A 16,693-nucleotide genomic window follows, 5' to 3' on the forward strand; every position below is an offset into this window, starting at 1 on the left:
AAACTCAGGGCTCTCTGAATTTTTCCTCTACCTAATTGGCAGAAAATCTCCATGAGATGGGTATTATTCTCACCACTCTTTAAGAAACAAGACAAAGTCTGAGGGAAATGATGTCGCTTATTTATCAAAAGGCAGAGGAAAGGGGAGCGGTGGAGGAGGCTGAGCCTGACACCCTGAAGCTGTGGGCAGTCTCACTAGCCACACCCTCTAAGCCTCTCCAGAGTGGGTGGACTGTTGATACCGCCTGATCACGTCTCCGCACTTAGAGGGAACTCAGTGCGTGGGAGCACAGAGAGAAGGGTTGAATCTGTTCACCAGAGAGACCAGGAGCTGCCCCCCAGCTGAACACATGCTGACTGGGACCCCTTTGATGCTTCATACGCTCCTTTAAAAACAATCCTAAGCTGTGCCTCAGTGGAGCGAAGAGTTGCTAAATCTCTCAGCCAAGAGAACTGTTGATAATGACCCCCAAGGAAGGCCTGGGTTTTGCCCACTTCTCTGGGACCAAGACACTGACTATGAGGGTTATCTCTCTAAAGTCAAGGTCACAGAATTCCAAGCCCGGAATGTAACTTATACATCAGCTGTCAATCTCCCTATTTTACAGAGAATGAAGTAGCATAAGGCATAAAAAATTCACTGATTCTGAGGCCAACCAGAATAAATGTTTAACTACAGCTCCGCTAACTATATTACTTGTGAAACCTGAAGTATGATGTGTCACCTCCCTACCCCTCCTTGTCTGTAAAGCAAACGCAGCAATGCAGTGCTCTTACGGATGTTGTAAATGCTAGGTAAGATTATTATATAAAGGATCTATCGTAATAGTGATGCTTGGTGGGTGTCTGATCATTGCTAACCGGGAGGGCATTAGGGATGCGGGATGCTTTTCCTAAGTTATATGGATTGTTAGGGCCAGTATCCAGGACTTCTAGTTTTCCCATTTCTCTACAAAGCAGGGCCCTACAGAAGGACCCAAGTTAGCATTTTGATATTAATTCTGTAAGAGTTCTACAGTTTGTTTATAAGCACTTGATTTATTGAAGTGCGCCAGGACCGAGAGCCTGAGAAAATTACTACAGGGAATAAATTAGGCGCTGTGGAGAATGAAACCAGTTGTTATGCGAACATAGATTAAAAATACAGTCCTGTGACTTTCATCTCGCTTTGTTTTAGTGGAGGAATCGGGTTTGTGGGTTTTGGTGTGTGACCACAGAAGTGGCCTTTTGCCACCTCAGGACTCATTTCCGTGGAAGGCCTGTGGACAACCTAAGGCCGCTGGTCCATTGAGCAACTTTTATTGTGTAAAAAGGTGTGTAAGAAAAAGGGCAAATATTTTCATACAACTACAAAGGCAAAAATTGTGTCAGACACAGTTCACACAGGCAGAGAAGACTATTCGATGCTATTGCAACAGGGCGGAGAGGCCGGAACCCACTCCCGAGCTCTGCAGAAACAGAGGGCTGAAGGGTGTTAAAGAGGAGGTCAGGAAATTTTAGGGCATCGGTGTTGGCTCACTGGCCCTACCCAAGGGAAAAGCAGGTTTTCTCCTGTTTTGTGACAAGAGGCTGTTTTGATTACTTAGACCAAGTTAGGCTCCCCACCCCCCCACAGAAACTTGGAAATGAGGACACTGTCTTCCTTGGAGGGGCCTTCTCCAAGGGTTGGCTCCAGGCCCTTGAGAAAGACGGGCCTGGGTTGTAACACTAGCAAACCTTTAACAGGATTTATTCCTCAAAAAGGGAGAGAAAGAATTTACATGTGCAAGCTGGCTGGAGCGAATGTTCTCGGTGAAGGAGAATCAGGGACCCAGGAGCAGGAAGTGTATCTGATTTTTGGGCCGGCTCAGGAGATGGTCAAGGCCGTCTCGGTTAGACTCATCCTCCGGGAATAAAAAAAAAAGGTGCGCTCCACTGCACTCTGAAATGTCCCAGTATTTCAGACCTACCAGCTCTCCCTGCCAGGCCCAGAATGTATCCATGGACTTACAGGAACAAGTATCCAATGTCTTCTTTTCTTTCCTGGAGAATGGGGAGGGGAAAAAAAAGCCTGTTGTTTTCTTAACCAGATGTTGGAAAAAAAGAAGTAAAATTGCTCACATATCAAAGGGGAATAATGTGTCCAAATATAAAGCTAACACCATTATTGAGGGAAAAATTAAAGGATCTTTCTGGAAAGAGACATTAGTGATCTAGAAAGGCACCAGGATTAGGAGACATTGGAGAGAGGCAAAATTTGTGAATAAATATTTATAAAACATTACAGAAAAGGAGAAAACATGAAAGAACTAATAGCCAGTTGAATGACATGCTAGCCAACCATGAAGCGCAGAAACTTGCTCACCAAAGATAAATAAAGCTATACCATTAAATTCTATTTACAATAATGTGCTCTGTCCTCAAGAAAAATAATCTCAGAAACACTGTTTCTTCGGAAAAAAAATGCATAGTCTAATCTTCACTCAAGCTGTGTGATTTGTTCCAATGGAAATATTAGTATTTGCCTGTACATCTGACTTAGCAATCCATGATAAATATTATTTCCATTATTCTTCAAGAACAAACAAGTTGGGAATTTTTTTGAAGTCACATGCCAAACAGAAACACTGGAAAAATAATTTCTTAACTAGCACAGCGGAGCTGCTAATGGGCTATGACGAGCCATTTTTCCAGCCTCCCATTTTCCGTGCACATTTCGGAAAACAGCTCCGGGAGCTTTCGCGTGGGTCGCACAGACTCCGCACGTGATTATGCGGCAGCGGGAGAAGGAACAGCGGTGGCAGCCTGACTGTCCCAGTGCTGACTGAGAACCCAGGCCTGGTGCGTGCAGGCTGGTTGGAGAAATAAGCTCAGAGATTACTGTTATTAAACAACCAACGCAGCCAGTCACAGGGAAATGCAGAAAAGGCTGACGCTGTGTCTTAACCCGAATACTTTGGGACTCATCCACATGAAGCTCTCGCTTTTTCTCACCGAGGTGCTTGATTTTGTGATAAGTTTGCATACATCATTCTTCCCTGAGGTGCATTTAATTTACTTACGTTTGCTGTTAAAAAGTCTAAAAGGCCTGCCTCTCATAGTCCTTAGGAAGCCTGGTGCAGAAACACGTGGCCTGTGTAACATTCCCCTGAAAGAGCTCAGGTGACTTTGCTCAGGTGGGGTTAGTGACCCCGAGCCACCCAGACAGGACAGCGAGGGGCTCAGGCCCTGCTCCGCTCTGGCCCCGGACCAGCTGCTTTGAAGCAGAAGCACGTGGTGAAAGGGGTCACAGTAAGAACACTTGTTCTCTCCGTGAATCTACCAGCTAACCTCACACCTTGTATACTCTGCTTTATCATATTCCCATTATTTCTTTCCCTTGCTATTCTGTAGAGAATAACTAACATTTAAGCATCAGAAATGAAATGGTGTCAAGAACCTTCCTTTGCATCTGAGCCTGAGTGAACTCACAGGCTGTTTCGTTTCTTCATTCTCTCACCCGGCGTGGAGTAGGACCTACTGTGTGCCCAGGATGAGGCAGGATCTGGGCAGGTGAGATGACTGAGGAAACACCCTGCCTTCGCCCTGTCTTGCAGTGACAGCTGGTCTTCAAGAAAGGGTGGCTGCGAGCTCTGTTAGTCATTCTTAAGAGAAATGCAATGGGAAAATGTAATCTGTCACAATAAAGAAATCACCCTCCTTCTCTAAATACTGAAGGACTGAGGCTGTATTTGAAGGTAGTTTTTAATACTTTTTCCCATGCAGTCTTTCCTTCGCCTGGGTGGCTGAGTGCTCTGATCTGCAATGGACAATCATCACATCCACAGTATGCAACAAAATGGGCCCCACTCTGTTCTCAGGAGGCACCACGTGGAGATTCTGAAGCACTGATGATCAGGATGGAGAAGAACACACCACTCACCCTGCCCTGGAAACCAAGACCTGCTTTCGGAGCCGTGTTTCACACTGGGGGTCATGAGCAGTGCATCCATCCAAGGCCAAGCGTTTTGTCACAGGTAATAATGGTGGCCAAGGCATCTCAAGGACCCAAGCTACCTATGAATTTTGACCCTACCAACACAGCACAGAGCCTCCTCCTAGATTTCCATAGGAGGGTTGAAGAGAGGATCTCTATTGACAACTGAGTGCTTTGGCCTGACCGTGACTCACACCACTTCTCTTCCCTGCCCAAAGGCTACAACTAAACCCACGCCATGCCCAGATGGTGGGGAGGCAGCTGGGAAATGCAGTCTTCTGTGTGCCAAGGGGGCGGAGGTAAAAAACAACAGGTATTGATGAGTATCAGTAACAGTTTTATCTATCAGAGTTGTAAAGATTAATGACATCATGAATGGAAAACTTCCCAAAATACTTGCAAAAATGGTAGAAGCTAAATATGTGGAAGACGTGATGACATTGTTGGGGGTGATGACAATGACCCTGAGTAAAAACAGCACAATCTGCAGGTAGGTAAATTCTGAGTCCTTTGCATAATTATTCGACTATTCACATGGCTTGTTATACAAAACATAAACTTGTTGTCACTTCCAATGTTAACCCCCATGTCTACCACTGACAGGAGCTTTGTGTCCTAAGCTGTCCCAACCAGTAAAGAATCAGGTCCTTTCCACCTAATTTTTTTAACCTTTCACCCCATTTTGCATTATTGGCAATTACTGACATGCTAAGATATAATACTCTTTCACAAATGGAAACCCAATTAAACTGCTCTGTTTCCTGTGCACTAACACCAAGCAAACACCTTCGTGTCGGTCCATGTTTCAAGATCATGTTAGCCTACTTGCTAACGTTATTCTCTTAAATTACTCATCGGAGTGTGTCCCCTGGGATCAAACTCATCTTGCTCAAATCCTCAGTAAAATTAACATTCTTTTCTAGAAACCCTTTTCACCCCACTGTCTACTACAGCAGTGGTTTTCAAGTGGGGGGATGGTATGATTTAAATTGTTCTATCTAATTTTTAGGCAGAGTTTTTTTCCCTACCATGTATTCAGGAAAAGAAATCATTTGTTTTTAAACCCCTGAATAGGAAAAAAAAATAGTGGCTAGTGTTATATTTTTTCTTTTCATTCCTTACTCTAAAAATTTGTTTTTAATCCCAATAATGGGAAAAATCAATAGATTGTTTTATTTATATTTATATTTCCTTACTATATTAGGAAATTGTTTCTTAAAGTCTCTTTTTGTATAAAGACTTAGACAACTATTTCCCTTATATATCTATTGACTGAGAGATAGATGGGAAATATATTCATAAATTATTTATTGGGGTCATTTGGACACTCTTTGGGGCTGGTCCCTCAGTGACACTGTCTCCAACACACCAAACACAGTTGATTGTGAGTATGACTGCACCCTTGCACCCTAAGAGCTGTATACGTGAGCCCGTTAAAGGAGTTGTTTCTCACCCCTTCTCTGTCTCACCCTTTACTTTCTCACCTCCTCACACTTGTCAACCCCAGCTCTAATTCTTGGAGCACGGCTCTAATAGGCCTTCTGTGACTGAGGGATGGAAATCTACTGTCCTTGGTGCCAAACCAGCGGCAGCAACTGTGCAGGTTTAATTGTCATGGTCCCAAAATTCTCTGACCTGAGTTTTCAGCTCCCCTTGTCTCCCTCCATCCAAGAGGAGAACCAATCTGTCATATGAACTCAAGCATGCATGTGGTTTATTTTCTCTTCTGTGACTCCCCGTCCCTCATTTCCCAAGCACAAGCAGCCACCCTCAGCTTTCCCCATTGAATCAAACAGGTTCTCACCATGCTGGCAATTTTATAGAGAAACCCCACCCTCCCTTCAACCATAACAGAAGTAGATATATCTGCTTCCTTGAGTCTTCGAGTTTCATTACCACCTAGAAATCAGAGATCCATTATTTTTACTGGTTTCTCAACATGGGAAAAGGTTTCTGTGACCCTGCCCCAAGTCACAGAAACCCAGACGTATTGTCCTACATCTTTACCTTCACCCTACCGTACAGACAGTAGACTTTCTGAGGTTGTTTGCCTGCCCAGTCCCGGTTCCCCTGCTGGTGCTCATTGGTTCCATAGTGAGAGGAGAATGGTGGGTGAAGTCTCCTGCAATGGCCTGAGTCATTTGGGGGACCCTGTGCCTGCAAATGTGGAGCCCGCCTATCATCACTCCAGACCCTGGATTATCACGGACAGGTTTTGGAGGCTGAAGCCACACTGACCTTTAATCCCCAGCCCCCAGGTCGGATTCTGCATCATTCTTCTCTCATACAGGTCTCAGAGATGCATTGGCCACATCCCTCTCTCCTTCTCCCCAATCAATATTAATGGCATGAGTCTCTGGGGCTCTTTTGTAACCCGAGTGCTCCTGAGACCTCAGGACGTTGCCGTGCTTGGGCAAGCTGGTTTCCGTTCTCGGGCCCTCTCCATAGTCTCTATTCGCATCCGTGTGCAGAGGACTGACCTCAATTTCATCTCCTCCACCAAAAGTGCAGTATGCAAAAGCCACCACTTCCTACCTGCCCAGATGGTCAGCCACAGTCACTGAGACGCGTGAATCCTTACAGACTTCAGAGATTTACCGTCTGTCTTTCTCTTTCCTCTACGTTCTATAGATCCACCAATATTTACCATTTCTATGGGAAGCACATGGCATCAGTCAAATCTTCCACTTGCGTCAGTGAAACGTTCTCCTCTTAAACACCCCCTCCCTGTGTTTGGTACTGTGTGAGGCCTACTACGCTCCTACCACTGGCCTGTCTTCCCAGAGAACATTCCCAGAAAGATGCAGGAGGTCAGGCACCTCTAACCAGCCCAGACACGTCTGCTATGAACTTCCCTCTGCCTCCACCAAGGACTCTGCTATTTTTAGTGATGCGTCAAGCATCTAGGGTCTTGTCACCATGTGGCCCCATCATCTCGGATTCCTTCTCTATCAGCCACGCAGAGAGGAGAGTGTGAGGGTGAGAAGAGGGTTAAGAAAAAGGTTAGAGCCCAGGCCTGAGGAGCACATCAGTTCCACCTCATTGCTCACACTGTCCTTATCTGTACACAGCCACTCACTCGCTAGTTCCCAAGGTCTCCCCTCATATGTCACTTTAACTTTGAGGCTGTTTCTTCTGTAGGCTCATACGACAGAAGGTGGCGAGTTGGCTGCCCAGACCACCAACCTGGAATGCAAAGGATGAAACAAGGTTGTGTTCTTTTTTCTCTCCTCTTTTCCACTCGCTTGCCCAATCCCAGGTCTTCCTGGTGCCTCTGTCTCCACCTCGACCCCAAGGAAGCATCACCACCACCCCTGGGTCAGGGTGTCCTCCGTCCAGAGGACAGACACGCACGCCCTCAGGATGCCAGGCCGTGGGCTGATATTGAAACACTGGTGGAGCAGCATTGATTTCAATGACACGCCTGTGCCATTCCCTCCCATTGCAGAGTCAGGGCTCCCAGAGATCCACAGGACAATGGAGCAGTGCAGGGACAAGTGGCAGTCAGAGAAGAGGAAGGGGGTAGGTGCCTCGGAGCATTTGTCCCTGGAGCCTCAACCTTCCAGGCAGGGAATAGACCCAAGTCTGAAGAGAAGGAAAAGCAGCCAGGTGGAGGTATGGGGTAAGAACACCTTTGCCAGAAGAGCCAGACGCAGATGCCGCCTCAGCCAGCCCATCTCCAGCCTCCAGCCTCCAAGGCAACACACACACACACACACACACACACACACACACACATACACACGCCCAGATTTACCGAAACCTGCTGGGAGAAGCTAACCCCAAGGGCGAGGGGATTAGGGGCCTAAGCTGAGGTCCGTAACAGGTCACTGGATAAAACACACAGAAAATTCTGACTTGAGGGATCCCCCTGAAACCACTGAAGTTCTGTAGCATTCAATAAACCTTCTAAAGTTCAGGTGCCAATCAGAGCTTCCGTCTATAAAAGGAGAAATCTCAAAGGCTCTCTGTTGACAAATTGCTAGCATTTCCTTCCTTACGTTAGGCCAGGATGCCATGGGAAGCGGTGTTGTGTGCCTTACCAGAAACAGTGATGTTCAGGTCGTGGTGCAGTACAGGCACAGAGAAGAAAATCTTTTTACTTGCATGTCTGCAACGCCAGTCCACATTGCTATTTGCCCCTGATTTGGTTCAGGTAAAAATCACCACGAGCTCCTGAAAATCTCACCTCTTAACCCAGGTCCTCCTGTGCAATACGGAGCTGTCCTCCCCACGCAGTAGACAACACCGTCAGAATGGCTGTGGATGCTTTGAGTCAATTCACTGGACGGCGGCTTGGAGGCCCCGTCCATTCCACTGCAGGTGTTGGGGGACGCACACCGGACCATGGCACCCCAGTAAGCAAAGCATTTTTAGACCACTGATATGCGCATTTTATGCTCACACGAGTTTAATGGGCTTGATCTCCACTTTTGACCATAGATTTTACTGGCAAGCTTCTCTCAAATATCAAATCATAACTCTGTGTTTGTCCCCACAGGCAGGTGGAGGGACCTGCACCAGGTGACCTCAGGGAAACATTGAAAAAGTGGAAGCACGAAGAGGGTGCCATTGTTTTCTGGGGTTTTTTCCCAAGGTTCTGGGCATCCAAAGGGTTTATGAAGGAGGTCAAGAGGTTGGGTGAGGGTGTTGCTGAAGAGGTAAAGAAGGGGACAGCAGACACGGCCTGCCTGGAAGAAGCAGTCCCCCAGTGAGTGTCTACGCAGACAGAACCACGGGCAGGCAGCGTCACGGGAGACCTGCTCACTGGAGACAGAGGGAGCAGCGGCAGAGAGCCTGCACTCCTGAGGGGGACCCCGGAACATGACTCGTCCTGATCTCCCGAGGAGATGTGGCTCCCCGAGGGACTCTGGAGTCCTTGCTCATCCCCGCTGGGCTGCAGCCCCCAGTAAGTCCCACTCAGGTCACCCAGCCACCACCAGGGTTATCGAGATCTGAACTGAAGCTGTGCAAGAAACCTAGAGCGCTGCGGAGGGACAACCTGCAAAGGCCAGGGCAGTCATTAAGCTGGAAGGTGGGTCCCTAAGGAGGACCTGAGAGTCTCCTGTGGCTATTTACAGTTTGGGCCCCAAAGGAGCTCTCCTTTCTGTCTGCCTGAAGAGGGGTCTGGAGTCTGCTTTCCTTGCAATCTGCAGTCCATCAGCATTTCCGTACGGCACCTTCAGAAGGGATGAGAGGGAGGAAGCAGGGAGGACGCAGGCCCCAGGAACCAAGCTGTTATTCAAGGAGGATGGGGAAGGCTTCATAGGGCTGCTCATTGTCCCCTCCCCACCAACACCACCTCCTCCCAATAGGCATCCGGACGATATTTCTCAGAAGAGCCTACCCACAGCCACTCACACTATAAACTTGGTTCTGACCTTTCTTACCCTCTCTAGTGGTGCTGGGCAGTAAGTAGCCCACTGGAACCACCTACAACCGTGGGTTCTCACCCTTGGTGAGGACGCAACACTACCGGAGTGGGGTGTTTCTTTCTGTCAAGAAATAAAAGTTACACTATATTTCTATATGGCATAAGCAAGACATGGTTTGACCCAAGAAATACATTTTTAAATAACTATACAGGTATGGAAATGTTTGCCTGCTTAGAAGCATGACCACGATTAACTATGTATTCTCCGTGGTGGTCCCATCCACACCTGCACACCGCACCATATCCTGAGCCTGAAAGTAACATCATGACCTACCCTGATGTCTTAAAAAGCACAAAAAAAGGAGTTACAAGGGTTGCAAAGGATAGAGTCAAATTAACACAGTAAGTAAGTCCAAAGGAGGAAATCAGGAATCTCCTCTCCAAATAAGGGGGGGCACCCCTGTCTTCAAACATACATGACTACTGGGGCAACTTCAAACCTACATTTAGTAGGAGCTCCCGGAATGAGAAGACAGAAAGTAGGAGACATAGAATATTCTAAAAGCAAAAGACTAAGAAGGAAGAAAGACAGCATCTCCCCAACGATGAAAGACACCAAGTCTTGGGCAGGACAGATGAAACCAAGTAGGCTTTCAAACCCAGCCGAGCAAAACCATAGAACACCGAAGACAAAGATGAAACAACCAGGGAGGAAACGCAAAAGCATCTGGGAAAGGATGACAGTGAATGAGCTTTCCACTAGTGACAGGAGAGATGACAAATAAGATCGATGTCCTCCAGCTTCTTCGGGAAACAAAGATGCAGCTGAACTCCCCGTTCAAGAGCAGCGGCACAGTAAAGAAACCTGCACGCCGTGGCATCAGAGGGTGCTCTCTTGGGAAGACAGAAGGGGACCAGAAGAGAGTGGATTAGAAGCAACACGGAGCAAGAAAAATGGCACACCTATGGACACACCTAGGTACAACTTGAAGTTTTCCTGTTGCATATTCTTGTGAACAAGGAAACTGGAAGTGGGATGTGATAAGGAAGGCACCGCCCAGACGAAAAGCAAGCAGGTGAAGCAGGAATCAAAACTGCTCAGGTGTTAGGAGTTGTGAGAACTGATCTGCTCCAAGGTGTGTTCGCCCTGCCGACTGGGACTCCGTCAGCCAGGGTCCACATGCAAACTGATCACTGGTGCACCAGCCCAGACAAACTCCATGTGTTTTGATGTCTTCTGGTACTTGGCTGGGTGTATGTCTTCATTTCTTTATAATTGCACATTTAAATAGTTCAAATGCCATTCTATTTTACCCCTTACACATACCTTCTCATTATGGGACGGAGGACTTGTAAGCTCAGAGTGCACGTTCCTAAAATCTGACATCCTGAATGTCTACTTTAAATGAATCAAGAAATATATATATTGCCATGCAACTCTAAGAAAGGGTGACATAAAAATGCAATTTTTGTTCATTCTGTATTCCCTGAACACTAGTATGTCTAGCCTCACTAGAGCATGGGAAATAATGGTGAATAAATATAGCAAAGAGAAGGGCATGAAGAGACCTTCAGCAGCCTGTCACGAAAGCATGCGGCTGGTTGTCCCTGAGGTTGTGTGTACGTGCGTATGTTTAAATGGTAACCGAGGATAAGTTTCAAGTGCTCCTGGAATGAATGGCAGTCATTGGAGGCACCTGAGCACGGGCTGGTGCTGTCAGCTTGCAGAACTGACTTAGGTGGCAGAATGAAAGGCTCATGATTCAGCACAAGGTCACGTTGGGAACTTTAAGAAATGCCAGGGGAATTTATTTGGTGCTCCAAAAATATGGCTTGAAAAATTATACTGAGTGGCTTCAAAGAGTGAGCCACAGTCAAGAAGTCATGTTCATGTGTAGCATATAACCCAGACCATGGCGGAATCTGGTTTTATATTTACATCGTCCTCCCGGTGGGTTCCCAGGAGGGCAAACTGTGCTGCGGAGTTGGCTTCGCTTTTCCGTGAAGCAGGTCCAGGGAAATGAAGATGCTGTAAGAGGGTGTGTTGGGTTGAAAACATCCCCCAAAGCCCAGGACCACCCAGAGCTTCTGAATGTGACCTGATTTGGAAGTAGGGTCTTTGTAGACAGGATTAGTTAAGGTGAAGTCTTACTGGATTAGACTTTACCCTAATTCAACGCCCAATGTCCTTAGAAGAAGAAAGTTGAGACCCAGACACGTACAGAGAGGGAAGACCATGTGAAGACAGACGAAAGGCAAAATGCCCCGTGGCAACAGAGGCAGAGACTGAAGTGACACGTCTGTGCTCCAAGGAATAGCAAGGAATGCTGGCAGCCACCAGGGCTAGAAAAGAGGCCAGGAGCGATTTCCCCTCCAGCCTTCAGAGAGCGTGTGGTCCTGGCAATGTCCTGGTTTCAGACTTCTGACCTCCAGCATGACGAGGCAAGAAAATTCCATTATTTTAAGCCACCCAGTTGGTGGTGCTTGGTTATGGCAGCTGTAGGAAACTACTACAGGTGACACGGCTCCAACAGGGGCCCTGTCACCTTCCCACGTACTGACGTCATGGTGTCCTCTTCCCTCAAGCCTGAGTCGGCACCCAGGGCTCGGCCCCACTTCCTTTAGAAAAACACCACGTCTCCACCCCTTCCCTTGTGCCGAGGCACCCACAAAGGGGTTGTGGAAGGCAAACCTGCAGTGAGGCTCCCATTAGAATGGAGATGAACAGCACTCCGTAACAGCAGACACGGAGGGGACTCAGGGTCCCTGCGAAGATGTCTAGTTTCATGCTCCTGATAATCCAATGATGATTTCAAGCATTTGCAACTTTTAACAGGAGGTATTTGCACAGCATTCCTGGAAAGACCTCTGGAAAGCAAGCACCCCGCTCCCCTCTGTAAACTAAGTGGGGACACAGATGCACCCTAGCTCAAGCAAAACGACAGCCAGCAGCCTTCCCTGGGATGTTTTTCCATTGCCCTCCTACCTGGAAAATTCCGGATCTGAACAAAGCCGCCTGATGCAATAAAACAGGAAGCCACGTATGGGCACCTGGGTGTGGAGCTTTCCCAAGGGCTGGTTCCTCAATGCAGTAAGTCCTGCGTAAGGAAGCATAGAGGGGCGTGGGTAAATCCCGCGTGAGGGAGAAGTGCACAGGCTGCACGTGCACGGACGATCATTTGTCAGGGAAAGAGAACGTTTATTTTTTATTTCAGATTAAAAAGAGAAAACCAATTTATTTTCAATGTTTATGAATCATTTCAGTTACTGGCACTCACTTGCTTGAGGACGTGGGTAAAGAAAGGTTGAAGTGGGCTTCCCCTAATAACTAGGGAGGAAGAGAGACTCATTGCACAATCCTTGACCGGGCTTCTTCAAGTTGCTCAGGGACAGTCCCCGAGGAAGAACGAAGTCTGGCACAAGGACAGTCCTGAAGTCGTGTTGAACCAACACCAGCCCTCCTGTGACCCTCTTTCCACATTCGTAAGAAGTTTCGTATAGTGAAGAGCTCCAATTTCCTCTTTGTGAATTTAATCAAATGAAATATCATGCTAGAGGAGCTTTGTGGGGTGTCAAAGAGTCATGCAGAGCTAACTCGAAGTGTGGTCCACAGCTCATTACTTTATATGTTACACAGGGCTTTTCATAGGCCGGACAACCCTGCCATCACCATACCCCTCAAGGGGAAAAAAAAACCCTAAGTCTTTAAGATAGCAAGCCAGAACTCTTATAAGAATAATTAGACATTAAGTCTCTCTTTAAAAATGTATGTCCTACGTCAAAGCAGGGTTGCATTATAAATAGAGACGGCCACTGATTCACAGTCCCAAACTGCAGCTGGCTTTCTCTCTGCATTAATGTCTAGAGCAGCATGAACGTCCTACAGCTTTGCACAGTTTGAACTTCTCTGCACAGTTTGAACTTCTCTGTGTCCTGAAATGCTGCCTGTGTTAACAAGGAACCGCGGAACCTGCTTCCATGCCTTTGACGAGCACACTTTGTTGTGTACAATGTACAGGAAGAGCATTCAGGAAGGTTCAACCAACAGCTTGGAAGGATGTAGACGTTACAATCAACTGCAATTAGAAACGAAGGTTTAAGGACCTCCTGAAACCAAGGAAGTACAACTGGTTGAAAGCCCAGTCTTCTGTATCTGGGTGCAGAGTTCTCCCTAATGCACATTAAAAATTCTCTGAAACCCTACGACTGGAAAAAGGGAAGGTGAGCCAGGTGAGCTCATGTGATGAGCGCTGCACCTTGGCTCTCAGTGGATTTATGATGTGTGTTGACATGTGTGACCTCCCTTCGAGGTTCTGAGCTCCTGGGACCCTGTCTCATTCATCTTTGCACGCATCATATCCTACCCAATCTTTGGCGTGAACTCACAACTTGAAGGTGCTGAGTAACTGTTGAAAGTCACAGATTGAAAGAGCACACACACACGAAATGTGGCCATATTTAGGGAGCAGACACCCATTAAACTACACAAACAGAATGCAAAACTAATGTCTCCAGGTATATTGTATGTAAAATATAATTAGAAGAATTCTCTGCCTCTCCTCCTCGGAAGCTTTCATCTCTTAAAACAGTAAACGTACATGGATGAGTAGTGACAGGAGGCACAGGATGAAGTGTGAAGTGGAGAGACAGACTGTCTTGGTTTGAGCCGCAGCCCTCCATTTCCTCACCGCCCAAACACCCCAGCTCCTGCTCAACACCGGACATCTGAGGCTCCTTCTCTCCCGAGTCCTTCTTCCTCCCTTACATTCGTAACTAACATCAGCTGTCCTTGCCAGTTGACTGAGCGCCTAGACGCTACCAAACATTTTGGTCAAATTAAATCAGTGGCACGCTTCAATTCAGAAAAATGCTCCGGGTGGTCCAAGCCAGGCTGTGGGCAAATGAGAGCACATGTGTGAGGCTGTGCGGCCCCGGCTGCACGCCAGCGGAGCGCTGACCCACGTGGAAGGGCAGGAGGCGCTTCACCTCCCCCGTTTCTCGCTTCGCTGTTCTTGCCGGATTCACAGAAATGAACAATTTATTTTCTGTTTTCACTCGTCGGATGCAACACATCTGGTCCCACCCCCTGGGTATAATCAACCTTCATATATTTGGAAAATGTTGGGTAACCCTTTCGAACTCTCTCTTTAAGGGAACTAACCTAAGAAAAGAATGAACCCCATTTGTAGAGATTTGTTATAAATTCTTTTTTCAACTTTGAATGTTACTTCTGGCTTTGGTGTGAGCCCACTTCAAAGTTCCTACTTCTCCCCCAAAAGGGAGAGCCCAGAACTCAGAATGCAGAGCTTGTGTTCAATGGATGTGAATTTAAAGAGAACAGTCCTCACTGTTGTCACTTTCTGCGCTCTGGTCACACTTCTCACCATCGCAATGTTTATTACACCACAACTCACTTCGGTTCTCAGTTTGCCATAGTTTACTATTGCACCTCCAAGCACTGCTCAGTCTATAAGGAGCTCACACGCCGAGTGGGGGCTGGAACATTAGTTTTAAACCCTGAATGTTGATATACGGAAAAAACCTTGAATTAGATCAATTTAATTTTCACTTTTATATTGATGGCATTGTCTTTAGTGACCTACTTTGAACAGAGAGCTTTGCCCCTGTAGCTTCATCAAACAGCCTGTAATAAATCTTTATTCCGTGGCTAGTTGTTCATGGCTTCTTGCTCTCCACTCCCATCCTTGGCTCATTTACTGACCCCACTACAAGCAGAAGAGAAAAAGAGAAAGCATGAGGTATGTGTCTCAATCAGCCAGGCTTCTCGAATGTCAGCATCACCCACCGAGGTCAAACGTGCAGAGTAAGCCATGGGCAGAGTGAGGTAGGAAATTCTCTTGGTTAAGAGTAAAGGCTGGTGTAGCTTAGTGGATTCAGCACGGGCTGCAAACCAAAGCATTGCAGGTTCGATGCCCAGTCAGGCCACATGCCTGGGTTGCAGGGCACGTCCCCCAGCAACCGCACATTGATGTTTCTCTCTCTTTCTCCCTCCCTTCCCTCTCTAAAAATAAAAATAAATTTTAAAAATCTAAAAAAAAGAATGAAGGTAAGCTCAATATTTTATGAAATCTTGAAACAGAACAGATTTTTAAGCTATCATAAAAGAATGTTTCTGCACCCACATGTTTTTTATTATTATTCATTCCTTGGACTTGAAATAATATACTTTTGATACTAGTGTGTGGACTTCTGCTTTTTCGTAATCTAACAGCTCCCTCTTCTGGTCATGCGGAGTAGTTCTCCATGTTTTCTGCCCAGGTTTTAAAAGTTCTTGCAAATCATGGTAAGGATGGAACTGATTGATATAAAGCACACCTGGTGCTCTAACCTTGACCTGATACATAGCACCTGTAAGTTTTCAGTTAAGATACTTTTTTCTCTCAAGTTTTAGTAAGTACTATTTCTGAGAAAATCAGAATTTATCACCTTAAGTAGTAACTATAAGTGGTTTGCTGCCAATATTATGTTACTGAATCACCAGTGGTGGGCAAACTCTTCGGTTTTTACAAAAATAACATAGTATTATATAAATAAACTATCTCACAAAAAATTCTGAAAATACACAAGGTGAATTTAATCCACAAAACTTCAGCTATTAGAGTCTTTGAAAATGCACCTTTCACGGCTGCATAATATTCTATGGTAAGCATATGCGATAATTTTCTTAATTAATAGCATAAAGGGGCATAATTAGATTATTTCCAGTTCCCACTACTATGAGTAGTGGTGTAATTATTTATTTGAAATAAATATTTTTTATTATTTTCTTAAGAAAACAAGTGAAAACAGAATTCCTGGGCCAAAACTTATAAATATTTCTAACAACATTGGCACAGGCACAATTTTCTAAAATTTCTTCCAGAAACGTGCAAATGGACCATCCCCTCCACAGTGTGTGAGAGTTCTCTCAGACCATCAACAATTCTTCGAATTTCAAATATTCATCAAGTCCATAAACGAAAACAATTGCTGTTTAAAAGGACCTCTTAATTAGAAACAGATAAAAACCACCTGCCTCTGATTTTCGACCGCTGTTACCATTACTTCGTTGGGTCCCCTCAGCGGGCCCTCAGCAGCGACTCCAAGGAGGTGCTGGAGGTTTTCTCGTGCATGTCCGCCCCTCAGACAACGACTCAATGTTCCCCTACTGTGTTCTTTTGTTCTGGCTTGTTATGTTTCATAATATAAAGAACACTTGAACATGTCACGAAATCAAATCTATTTCTATGTGGAAATACTTATTCCCTTGGTATCTTCCTCATTGTGTGGTTAATGAGTACAGTTCGTTTTGCAATTAACTTCGGGGCATAGTGTAAGGAAAGAAATATTTTACTTTTCTATTAA

Source organism: Phyllostomus discolor, chromosome 9, assembly GCF_004126475.2.
Source record: "Phyllostomus discolor isolate MPI-MPIP mPhyDis1 chromosome 9, mPhyDis1.pri.v3, whole genome shotgun sequence".
Classification (NCBI taxonomy): domain Eukaryota; kingdom Metazoa; phylum Chordata; class Mammalia; order Chiroptera; family Phyllostomidae; genus Phyllostomus; species Phyllostomus discolor.